The sequence below is a fragment of the Manis javanica genome, chromosome 10, assembly GCF_040802235.1.
Source record: "Manis javanica isolate MJ-LG chromosome 10, MJ_LKY, whole genome shotgun sequence".
In the NCBI taxonomy this organism is placed as follows: Eukaryota; Metazoa; Chordata; class Mammalia; order Pholidota; family Manidae; genus Manis; species Manis javanica.
Window position 1 is genome coordinate 113533565 of NC_133165.1, and position 12815 is coordinate 113546379.

Sequence of the window (12815 nt, forward strand, 5' to 3'; positions counted from 1 at the left end):
TCCGAGGAGGCAGAGATGAGCATGTTGACTCCGAGACAAAAGGTCTGGGGCCTACCAGGGACAGCAGCCCAGTAAGGCTCCAATAAGAATGGGATGTCCACAGGCACGCATTCATGCATTCATTCATTCATTCATTCACCAAGCATCCACGTGAAAGTCCTGTTCTGGATGCATGTATGCTCAGGGTGAGAGGGAGATAAACATGTAACCCATACCTGCCTGAACACAGGTACAGTCCAGAGGTGGGCATGGTGCCCCACATAAATAAGGCAACAATATGTGAGAGAGAGAGAGAGAGAGAGAGAGAGAGAGAGAGAGAGAGATTGGGAGAGAGAATGATGAACCAATATTAGCTAGATAACCAAGAGAAAGTTACTTAACCTCTCTGGGCCTTAGTGTCCTCGCCTGGAATATAAAACTAAGATTGCCTATACTGCTTGGGATTGTTGGACAGATGAAATAGCTCACACGAGGGTAGAAGCAGCTGCTGCCCAGCGGGGTGCTGAGGAAGCCGGGAAGAGCACATCCGGCAGGGGGCTTCCCAGCCAGGGCCACCACCTGACTCCGGAGGAGCCACTGAGTCAGCAGGTGTCAGGACTCAGCAGGGCAGGGCTCCCTAGACAGCAGGCTCCTTAGGGAAGGCTGGGGGTGGGGGCGCCAGAGGCAGGGAGCAGGCACAGGCCAGTCACGGTCAATGGGACCACCCAGGATTCAGAGGGCTAGACAGCACGCCTGGTGCCCACCTTGAGACAGCAACAGTGAGGAAGGAGGGGGGAACTGCCGTCACATTTCTACACAAAAATCCCCGTGTGGTTTGAACTTGGTGACTTTCTTATAACTTGCCATCTTCCAGCTGCTGGCTAGGCTGAGAACTATTTTATACACTATTAATAGTTATAATTTTTAATTGGCAGGACCATGCAGAGATCATTTTGTTATTATTACTGTTAATAGCCAGAGTGTATTTACTTATATGATACCTCTCTTAAAAGAAGAAAGAGCCCCCAAAACTTCACAAAATCCCAAATAACAGGAAATACAGGTGGTAATACCTCTAAAATTTCAAAGCTAAAATGAAAACAAAAGTTTAATGTTTTCCCAAGGAACTCCAATGTGAGGTAAAACAGAAAATCCACCCTCACTTCCAATTTCTAGTCTCCCCAGGGCAACTTTTTAAGTGCTTAACTCATGTCACTTACCTGCCCTGAGCCTACCACACTCGGAGTTAAACTCTGCCCGAGTCCCCCCATGATCCCCGCCTGTCCCCTTCCATTCTCTCTCTCACCCTCACTGGCTGGCCCTGTTCTGCTCCAACCACAGTGACCTTCCTACTGTTTCTTGAACACACCGATTTCATCTCTGCCTCAGAGCCTTAGTACATGCCGTACCCTCTCCCTAGAATGCTCTCTTCCCTGAGATAAGGGCACGGCCAGCTCCCTGGCGCCATGCGGGCCTCCGCCCAGAGGCCCTCCGGTGAGCCTCCCTGAGCAGCCCCCCTCATTCGGCCCCACCTCCCCTTCTGTAAAATCTTTAAGATCTTTACAATAATGTATTGCTGTTAGCAATTTCATTCATGAAGCCATATATTGACATCTTTTAGATAGGACTACTCAGATGATTAACCGCAAATGTTACAGATAAGAGCAAAAACTTAATTTTTAAGTATTTCTTAAAAGTCAATTTCTCCATTTGCAACAACATGGATGGATCTAGAGGGTATTATGCTCAGTGAAATAAGCCAAGCGGAGAAGGACAAGTACCAAATGATTTCACTCATCTGTGGAACATAAGAACAAAGAAAAACTGAAGGAGCAAAACAGCAGCAGAATCACAGAACCCAAGAATGGAGTAACAGTTACCAAAGGGAAAGGGACTGGGGAGGATGGGTGGGAAGGGAGGGATAAGGGCGGGGAAAAAGAAAGGGGGCCTTACGATTAGCATGTATAGTGTGTGTGGGGCACGGGGAGGACTGTGCAACACAGAGAAGACAAATAGTGATTTTACAGCATCTTACTATGCAGATGGACGGTGCCTGTGAAGGGATATGTGGGGGGGACTTGGTGAAGGGGGGATCCTAGTAAACATAATGTTCTTTCTGTAATTGTGGATTAATGATACCAAAAAAAAAAGTCAATTCCTCTACAATGGCCAGCTTGTATAGTCACTTAGTTAGACCTTCCCACCTCGGAGCTCCCTGGGAAGCCTCCAGAGGACCCAAAACTACAAGTTTTATTTTGTTTTTCTTTTTGAAAAGGGGTCCTCTCTGAATCAGAGGAAGCAACTGTGTTAGGAGCCAAAGATCCAGTCAGTCACACCACACTTGAAATCCTCAAGTATTACGAACCGCTCTACCACTGAGTCAGCATTTACATTTACAGCTTTTGAAAACACTTGGCCAGGTGAGTTTCCTACAATGAGCCCCAAGGACATGCCCAGAGCCTTATGTGTCAGAAGAAAACCTGGTTATCCCTGAAAAGTAGAAGGGATCAAAAATGTAAGGGGTTGGAAACAAACTATCTCTGCAATCCCATGTTGCTCTAAGACATTCTTTAAATCCTGAACAATCCTTTAAGAAATACATATTGCTGAAAGCAATGAAATGCACAAAAGTGGCTCCTTGAATAATCCTGAATGCCAGGAATAGACGGCCAAGATCAGCATTATTTTTCTTCTGACTGAAAAGTCTTAAAAGAGACCTTCCCAAAGTGGAAGCCTCAATCAAGTCCAAAAATAAATGAATAAATAAATAAATAAGAGCAAGAGAACAAATACATACTCATGCTTAAGGAGAATCAAGAACCAAGAGTCTGCTCAATGTTTAGACCAAAGTGTCCAATGCCAGCACTTCTGAGTAAACGTGGCAGCCTGGTCATCCCACACCCCGTACCGTGGGATCTCCAGGGGAAGTGGCTCCACACAGACACACTGGCCCCCCGCTTGGACTGCCTGTGGGAGCCCTCCAACAGCCCCCACCCACCCTACTCAACGCACTGCTTCACAGAACCAAACCCTCTCTTTCTCTCTCGAACGGGAAAACAACTAACTTTTCCAATCTGGAGAAAAATGCTATTGCATCTGGAGAAACACTCTTGGATACCATGAATAAGATATTCTGAGTCTAAGAAATTGTAGATTTGATGCTGAAGTGTGTGAAAGTATGAACAAGCAGATTTGAGGAAATATTATGGAGCCATAGTAACAGAAACCAGGGAAGAAACTCCAGTTGCACCGAACTGTTTAAAAATAAACCGGATACTAAAATACCAGCAAAAAGCTACAATGACTCAAATACTTATGAGAACAGCCAGTTCTTTGACAGTCTTCCAGGCTTTTCCCCCAGTGGAGAAATAGGAGACAAAGAGCTTTGAAAACTTTCTCTAATTTTACCAGCAACTTGATATGAAAATGGCCTTATATGTTTTAGAGTTTGATGGGAGTATGGAAATGTACATTCATGCAGAGAGAATTGTTTTGAGGCTTTTAATAAAAACCAAACTAATTCAAAAAGTATAACTGAGCCTCCAGTGTCCTACGCTGAGTTCTCAAATACCAGCAAATGTGATAAACAACTACAGGACAATTTCTGTCATTAACATACAACCTTTTAAGGCATTGTGTGTGTGTGTGTGTGTGTGTGACCACCTTTCCCCTTTCTTCACTTATGTGTACACCCCACCTGCCTCCCCTGGGCCCCCGCTCTACTGCCTGTCCTCTAACTACACTTACACACCTTTGAACGTGTGCACACAGAAGAACCCACATGTGGAATAAACTCACAGGTCTTAGCCCTGAGTGCCCCACTCTGGCCTGCCCTACCTGCCCAGCCGGCCTTAGCCTCCTGCAGGGTCCTAATAACCGCACATGCAAAACACTGCTGCCTGAGATTCTTCCTCAACTCCCACCCATCCTTCAAAGCCCAGTTTAAGTGTCACCTCCTCTGAGGAACCCCCCAACCATGCCAATGACTCTCTGCCCACCACTGTCCTGGGCCATTGTTTGCCTTTATTCCTATTTCCACAACCAGGTGGTTAGCTCCTGGGGGACCCTGGTGCTATCACAGCACCTACAGCTGCTCAGACCGTGGCTTAAGGAAGAAATGCAACTGGGAATAAATGGATTTCAAAGGAAACCTCAGAGTCCTGGGGTGTATGTGCCATGTTTCTTGTTAGCCCAGAGCCTGCTTCCTCTCTGTTCCCCCTTCTCCTGCCCTGCTCACCATTATCTTTTCTCCCCTTTTCCCACGAAAATAATCATTCTACTGTGCAAACTGGCACTCTTCCACATGCCCAAAGACCTATTCTGGACACTACATATTGACCTATGATTCTGTCTGGAGTCAGAGCACTAGAAAATCTTGTTTGCAAAAAAGTTTTGCTGCCAAATGGTGAAGAGTTTCAACAAAGTAACTGTACTTAGTTGACCCCTTAATATTTACTTTTTTTAGGGCTAATTTAAAAATATTTTGTAACACAAATTATTTATCAAGTCCCATAATGCCTGAGACTTCAGTTTGGTTTGTTACCAAAAGCCCAGGAAACCCACCCAAACACACACTGGCTTTGAGCAGAAGAAAGTGCTGCACACGGAGACAAAGGTCAGCCTGAGAATGCACTCACGGCAGGAAAGCAGAACACGTGGAGCCAGTGGGAACACAGGTGAGCAGCCTAGCAGCAGCACCCAACAACGGAACACCGGGGGAGCACGCTCCTGACGCTCCCCACCAGGACTAGGGAGGAGAGCCCCGTGCATCCCACGAGCACCTCCAGGGGTGTCTCCAGGGGCACCAGCCGGGAATGGGCCTGACCTAGCCGTCTGGGTTCACTAGCCATGTGATCCAAGAAAACCTCATTACTGCTCTGTGACTTTGGTTTTCCAACTTGTAAGACAGGGATGGAATGGACATCCTACCGATTTCTTAATGAGCACAAGCTTAGATAAGGCAAGGAAGTGCAGCAAACTGTAAATGGTGGTTGCCTCCCAGGCTCTGGAGCAGATCTCATGAGCTTGAGCAGAATGACTCTGGACTCAGCACAAGACTCCTTGGGCTGTCGGCTTCCTTGTTCATGAAATAGGGGACCTTCAAGTTCTACTCAGACTCTGGAGGACTGGAAGCATAGGCTAAGGATGGACAGGAACTGGCATGGTTCAGTTTTAAGTGAAAATGTGTACTATGCATTTTGTGCCAAAATAAGAAATGAAGATGATTTTGTAATAAAGCAGCAAAGGGAGTTTTACTTTCCATTAAATTAGTGTATATCCATTGGGAATGCTTCGGCAATCTACCCACCCTACTACTTACCTTCCCTTCTTTCAACACCTGTAGCCACATGATGTTCTGGGTGCTGGGGAATCCAGCAGGGTATGGGGCAAAAATCCCCACCCTCATGGAGTTTATGCTCTACTGCAGGGGACTGACAAAGAAAAGGAATCACACGGTAGCTGTTATGCAGAGAAATAAAGCAAGGAAAAGGGATGCGGGTGCAAGCAGAGAGGAGGCTGTCCTCTTCCATAAGGTGGCTAGAGAATGTCTCACTGACAAGTGACATCCAAGACAGAAAGGGACAGCGAGCACGACGGCCACCTGGGGAAAGGCACCCAGCAGAAGGAGGCTCACACAGGGAGGCCTGGAGCCGACCCGGCACGTCTGAGGAACAGCGGAGCAGCTCCCGGGTACTTCCCAGTGGGAGATGGTGGCTGAGAGCAGGCGGGCAGCAGAGGGCATGACGCATGAGTTCTGAGAGAACATGGGGCATAAAGCAAAATGACCTCATCCTTTCAACTTGTAGGCACCACAATATCCACCCCAACCCCGACCGGGCCTCCTGGCCAGGCATTTGGAGCACATGCTGAGCAGCAAGTTCCTGGCACTCGGCTCCCCCTGACCCAGACCTGCTCAAGGCTCACCTGTGTGAGGAGTAGGGCCGTGGACCCAGAGCCCTTTGCACTGAACCCATGCAGCCCCAGGAAGCAGCACAGCCCAGCACCCCTGAAGGTCCCACGCTGTCTGGGGGCCAGCTGCAGGGATCCGGAGCCCGGCAGCTTGTCCTCCCCCCTGGAGCAAACCTGGACCCCACCTTAGCCACTCACTCTTCCACTCAGTAACTTCGGACTGAGACCAGGAGGAAGAAGTCGCGCGTTTCCTGCCTGCAGACTTTCCCCAGCTCACTTCCTCACCACCCCTTCCCCACACTTGCGCAGAGTAAAAATCATCTTGTTAAATACTAGATTCAAGCTGACAACCTCGAAGCTGATACCATTTAAACCGAGCAGAATGTAAAGTGTCTCTGAAGCACAGCAAGCACTCGCCTTAGCTAAGTTTCGGTAACATCCTTTGAAATGATCTGCTCTTGATCTGCTCTAGGGATTTAGTTTCTAAACTGTTCCCTGGGCTCACGAAGCAGAAGATACGAACAGCAGACACCCAGCAGGGAATTCCTAAGGCCTAAGAAGGAACATGAAGGTGGTTCTGAAGATCCAGAGAAAAGTATGTCGGTTTTATTCTTAAAATTGGCCTAAAGAAGAAAGGACAGCCCAGAAGCAGAAACTGCTCAATAAAGCTTCCACCTTTTAGAACATGCGAGGAGGTGTTAAAGGCCTGACCTTTCCTTTCTGATTACCGACAGGAAGTGAACCCAAACCCTGAGATGAGCTGCTCTGTGACACGCAGGCTTCGGAGGCAGTCGGCGGGGCTCTTTTTCTCAAAAGGACTCACGGAGTCGCCATGCTAAGCACCACAGCGAGCAGAGGGAGGACAAACACAAACAGGCCCCAAACGGGTCACCTGACAGTTCCTCGGTGTCCTTTCGGCTCTGTCGTTTCCTCCCGAGAGCCTGGCGGTGCCAGCACTCGGGCCCCGAGCCGCCCTGCAGGCTCACAGAGCTCCTTCTCCGACCCCACCTGGAATGCTGCCCGGGAGCGGCTCTGCTCTTTTTATTTATGTATAAACTACAACAGGCACTCAAGAAATGAGACAAGGGACAGGAAGAGAAGGGGAAAGAAGAGGCATTTGTCTGAGGTGGATCCTGAAGATTAGAGAAGGGGACAGGTTTTCCATGTGACAAATTAGTATTAAAAAATATGAGATTTGAAATCATGTAATAACCCTTAAGATGAATATATTTCACCCCTGGCGTCTTTCATATCCTAATAGTTCAAAGAAAACAAGCTGACGGCTAGTCCCCCCGGCCGTCTTCAGCTGGCTTTTCATGTTCTGGGTGTTGACTGTCTTGGGTTACAGTGAATTGGCAGCAAAGGTAGGACAAGATCCAAGGTCACCCGGTCTCAGGCCAGTCCATCAGCTGCTGGTCTACCTATGTGACTCAACAAGGAGCCGGAGGAAACAGCATTTAGACATGTCCCCAAAACTCATTTTTCTTACGTAATGGAAATATGTCAGCTGACAGGTCTGTGCCTTGCGCTCATTTTTGCAATAATACTTCTTTAGCTCTCTGGCTGGCAAGCACCCTGGGAACGTGGAGACTCAGGAAGATTTCCCTCAGCTAAATATTGATGCTCCAAAAGCCTAAAATTAGAGAAGTTTACTTTAGAAAGGACAAAAATGACACATCGTCAAGTCTGGTATTAATGTGCAAATGCAAACAGTGGTGCAAGAACATGCAGAGGAAGGCTGCAAAGAAATCCTATTTAGAGCACACTTGGCGCCAAGACAGAAATATGGAGCCCAGCTCCACTTACTCCCCCCACACCGTGAGTTCCCAGGAGGGACCAACTCTGCAGTGGGAACAGGTCACTATCCCACTATGTCCCATAATGCGACAATATCCCACAGGCAATTTTTTAATGAGAAATACATCCACTTTTGATTTCAAGATTGGGTGGGACTAGAATGTACAGTGGGACGATGGAGCCAGGAGTCCCGAACTGCAGTGCCTGCTCCAGTGTTCACCTGCGCAAGCGGCCTCCCAGCCAGGCTCAGTGTCGTCACCTACTAGAAGAGAGACGCATCCCCTGTGCTGCCTCACTCTCAGACGGGTGAAGGGACTGTAGTGAATCACTGCACAAACAGTACCACTGCCCCGGGGTCAGTCCCGCCACTCACTCACCTGTTCCCTCCTAACACACCTTCAGCACCTACTCTGGCCCAGGTAGGGGAGCGACAGTGAGCCGCATGAAGTCCCTGACTTCGCAGAGCTTGCAGCTTGGCGGGACTTGCACATACAAGGCCTTTAATAAAATGCTGACTACACTCTTGGACACAAATATGAGTGACTTCTTCATGAACATATCTCCCCGGGCAAGGGAAACAAAAGTGGGACTACATCAAGGTGAAAAGCTTCTGTACAGCAAAGGACACCATCAATAGAACAAAAAGGCATCCTACAGTATGGGAGAATATATTCATAAATGACAGATCCGATAAAGAGTTGACATCCAAAATATATAAAGAGCTCATGCACCTCAACAAACAAAAAGCAAATAACCCAATTAAAAAATGGTCAGAGGAGCTGAACAGACAGTTCTCCAAAGAAGAAATTCAGATGGCCAACAGACACATGAAAAGATGCTCCACATCGCCAGTCATCAGAGAAATGCAAATTAAAACCACAATGAGACATCACCTCACACCAGTAAGGATGGCCACCATCCAAAAGACAAACAACAACAAATGTTGGCTGAGAAAGAGGAACCCTCCTGCACTGCTGGTGGGAATGCAAATTAGTTCAGCCATTGTGGAATGCAGTATGGAGGTTCCTCAAAAAACTCAAAATAGACATACCATTTGACCCAGGAATTCCACTTCTAGGAATTTACCCTAAGAATGCAGCAGCCCAATTTGAAAAAGACATATGCACCCCTATGTTTATAGCAATACTATTCACAATAGCCAAGAAATGGAAGCAACCTAAGTGTCCACCAGTAGATGAATGGATAAAGAAGATGTGGTACATACACACAATGGAATATTATTCAGCCATAAGAAGAAAAGAAACCCTACCATCAAGTGACCATGAATGTAAGGGCTTGTTCTGTTCTTGATCTCTCCTATCCCATTGATCTCTGTGTCTTTCCTATTTGTCAGCATCACACTGTCTTAAATACCATAGATTTAAAGAAATTCTTGAAATTGGGAAGTGTGAGTGCGTCAACACTGTTCTGCTTTTTCAAAATTGTTTTTACTGTTCTAGGTACCTTGCATCTCCACGTGAATTCTAGAATCAGCTTCTTGACTTCTACAAAAAAAAAAAAAAAAGGGCAGCTGGAATTTTGATAGGGACTGCATTGACTGTGTAGAGTAACAGCTCCTTAACAATATTAAGTCTTCCAATCCATGGATGTGGGATATCTTTCCATTTATTTAGGTTACCTTTAGTTTCTTTCAACAATGTTTCGGCGTTTTCAGGGACAAGTCTTATACTTCTTTTGTTAAATGTATTCCTAAATATTTTATTCTTTTTGATGCTACTATACATGGACTTGTTTTCTTAATTTCATTCTTGACTTATCTATTGCTCGTGTACAGAACTACCATTGTTTCTGTATATCGATCTTGTATCCTGAATCTTGCTGAAGATGTATGTTAGTTCTGACAGATTTTTAGCAGGTTCCTTAGGATTTCCTACATACCAGATCACATCATCTGTGAACAGAGATAGTCTTACTTTTCCCTTTCAATCTGTGTACCTCTCATTTCTCTTCCTCGCCTGACTTGGCTGCTGCCATGAGCACCAGTGGTGAGAGCAGACACCCCATCCTCTCCGTCTGTCACTTCCCAGCCCGGTGGGTTTTCATTCACACCCTTCACTAGGTCAAGGATGTTCCCCTTGTTCCTACTTTGGTGAGTGTTCTTATCACACAGGCATGTTGCATTGCTGTGCTTGGGTTTTTTAATGTTAAAGAACAAACAGGTATCATTAGGGACCAAAGTTAACTTAGATTAAAACCCCTGGCATTATATACTTGGATGAGTTTGAAACATCATATGGAACCAAATAAAAAAACCTATTTTAAGCAACTCAAAGGAAACAGCTTAGTCTCTGGCTTTAGGAAAATGAGATTTGTGTTAAATAAATAAGAGAAGAAGATGCATACGCCCAAAACTTCAACCTTTTTAAACCTCTGCAGAATAAAAGGTAATATGGAAAGCAAAGAAAGTAAAACAGATTTTTTTTCTTTCAACTGATACACATCTTACTACCGACAATGCATTAAGGACTGACGCAAAGGCTGAGGCTCCAATACCACTGCACCAGGAAGCTGTCATAGATGAGCCCGCAGGAGACAAGGCAGCCAGGCACAGACGTCGGTGTGCGAGGCCGGAACTCATGGGAAGCCGGTGCCGAGGGCCCGCCCCCTCCTGCCTGCCCGTCTCCCACTGAGGAGGAGCTACAGCCAGAGGAGGCAGGAGTCTCTGAATGAGCCTGGCCCCGGAGTGAACGGGTGGAGCTGCACCTCCAGCACCCCACAGGGACATGCAGAACAAACAAGGACATTTTTTTATGTTAGCCTCTGGGATTTAGGGTTCGCTTGTTACTGCAGCATAACTGAGACAAATCTGACAATGGAAAAAGCACAATTTCCTTAAGAAATGGAATAACTTGCAAAAAGAAAAATTAAAATGACAACACCAGTTTTGGTGGGGCTATAGGAAAACAGGAATGTACTCTAACATTGCTGATTAGCTTCATGGAAAAATCTGGAAATACGGAACAAGACAGATAACAGTTACCAACCTCTGACCCTGAGGTCCCACTCTGGGGAATATGACCCAAGCAAATAAATTCAAAGAAAAGAATGGCTTGAACAAAATGTTCATTCCAGTAATATTTGTTAACAGCAAAGCTAGAGACATGTCAGATTCTCACAAACTGGGAAAACAATGGAAAACTGAGAGAGTGGACACCACACAGCCCATTACAAGGGACAAGAAGGCGAACTGTTCCACACTCAAAACCGGGTATAAGTGAAACAAGCAGCATAAAGCAATGCACAGATACTCATCACCCACAACCTCAGGGGCAAGGACTGGGTAATTCCTCTCTGCATCTCCAGTGCTTAGGGTGAGGGAGCGCTCAAATGTTTGCTAAGTGACTGAGTGTCTGAACCAACTAGTAACCCATTTGCGGGCGGCAGGGGGAGCCTGCCTACAGGTGATGGAGCTGAGCTCCTTATTTCTGTGACACCACTTCAGTGTGTACATTTTAAGATCCATGTATGTGAATCAGGGAGAGAGAAATAGTATTCTTCCTTCACATAACAAAGCTGGATTCGTATTTCAAGGAAATGGTCATTACTTCATGCCAAGAAATCTGACCTCTCCAACACTAGGAAGAAATCTTCAGTAAGTGATGGCCCCGAAGTGTCACCTGCCAGCTGGGCAGAGGGAGAGGCAGGGTCAGGCCCGAGGAGGTCTCTTAACCGCCTCACTTGTCTGGCAGACGCCAACGTGCCCAGCAGAGTTGGGACACACAGTCAGAGTATCACCATTCTGACTCTGGGACGATTTCTCAGACCTCGCCAGCATTTACTTTGGAATGATTCCTACTTGTAATCGTAGGACCTCCTTCTGTAACTATAAAAATCATGTTCTTCCTTTGGACTAATATTCACATTGATGGAAAAAATTCACCAGAAATTCAGAGCAGTAATACTGAGTTGTCTGTCATCAGACACACCCTCCTCATTTCTCATCCCTGTCGCCTTAAACCCTACTGTGCCTCCTCCCTGTCCTCTGCCCTGGGCTGGGCTGGGCTGGCAGGTGCCACCTGTCTTTACACTGCTTACCCTCAGGGCACCACTGGCATTAACAATGTCAGCTCCCAGACTCTAATTCTCCCTCCACCTGCCTGCTGAAAACTCCACCCTCTACCTACCACAGTGCCAGCCTCCCTCCTCCCCAGTTACAAGCAGTTTGATGGGTGCTGGAGCAAACTCCCACCTCCTAGAGGGTCCTTCCCTCTGCGCTGTCCCCCAGCATCTATCCCCAGCTCTGCACAAGGTCCCTGCAGACCTCCTCCCTGGCCATCTCCCTTCCTTCCCATGGAACATGGACGAGTGAGACATCAGAACCCCTTCCCTTCCTGCCACCACTCAAGGGTGTCAGCATGTACAGGCTGGCCTCTCCATGCACTGTCTAGGGCTGGCCCTAACTCCCACCTCCTCCCATGGCCAAGGACCCCAGTCTACCCACCAACCCCCACCCAGCCAAGCTCCCACCAGAGCCACCCACTCTCGAGTTCTCCAGTCCTCACCCCACCCATTCATCTCACAGCCTTGGCTTTCTCTCCCACCTCCCTAATGAAGCTGATGACACAGGAAGCCCAGGACCTTTGTGGTGTCAGGCTGCAGGCGCTTCTGGGCTCCCCAGGGCACAACCACCTGGCCCTTTCTGGTCTCATCACTGCACCTCCTGCAGTCCCATCCTACAATCACACCCGCCGTCCACCACCCTGCCCCTCCTGACTTCTCTCCTCCTCCTCTGCCCAAGCCTTGGGTGCTGGAGTTCCTCAGGGCTCTGTCCCGGGCCCTATTCTCTAGCCACATGCTCCACCTAAGCAAGGCCTTCTGCTTCCACACATCAAACCACCTTCAACTTCATGACCCCTGAACTGTATCTCTGGCCCAAAACCTCAGACACCCTACATCTGCCTACCCATTGGACCCCTCCACTCGGCCATCACATGGTCCTGCAAACCATTTCTACGTTCCCTGAGCCCACTCCTGTCCCTGGGGTTCCCACATCAGGAAATGGTCCCCCCATTCATCCAGCAGCTCAAGCCAGGAGTCCCTTCCTTCCCACACCCAGCCCCACCCCAGCTAACAGTCCCCGCACCCTAACAGCACTACTGCAGAGCCTC

The 12815-nt window shown here is 47.6% G+C and overlaps 1 protein-coding gene across 8 annotated transcripts in view; it reads right to left on the minus strand.

Moving 5' to 3' along the window:
• The window catches only part of PACSIN2 (protein kinase C and casein kinase substrate in neurons 2), a 123549-nt gene that overhangs the window by 49641 nt on the left and 61093 nt on the right, over window positions 1-12815 (minus strand). The gene's annotated exons all lie outside the window — the stretch shown is intronic.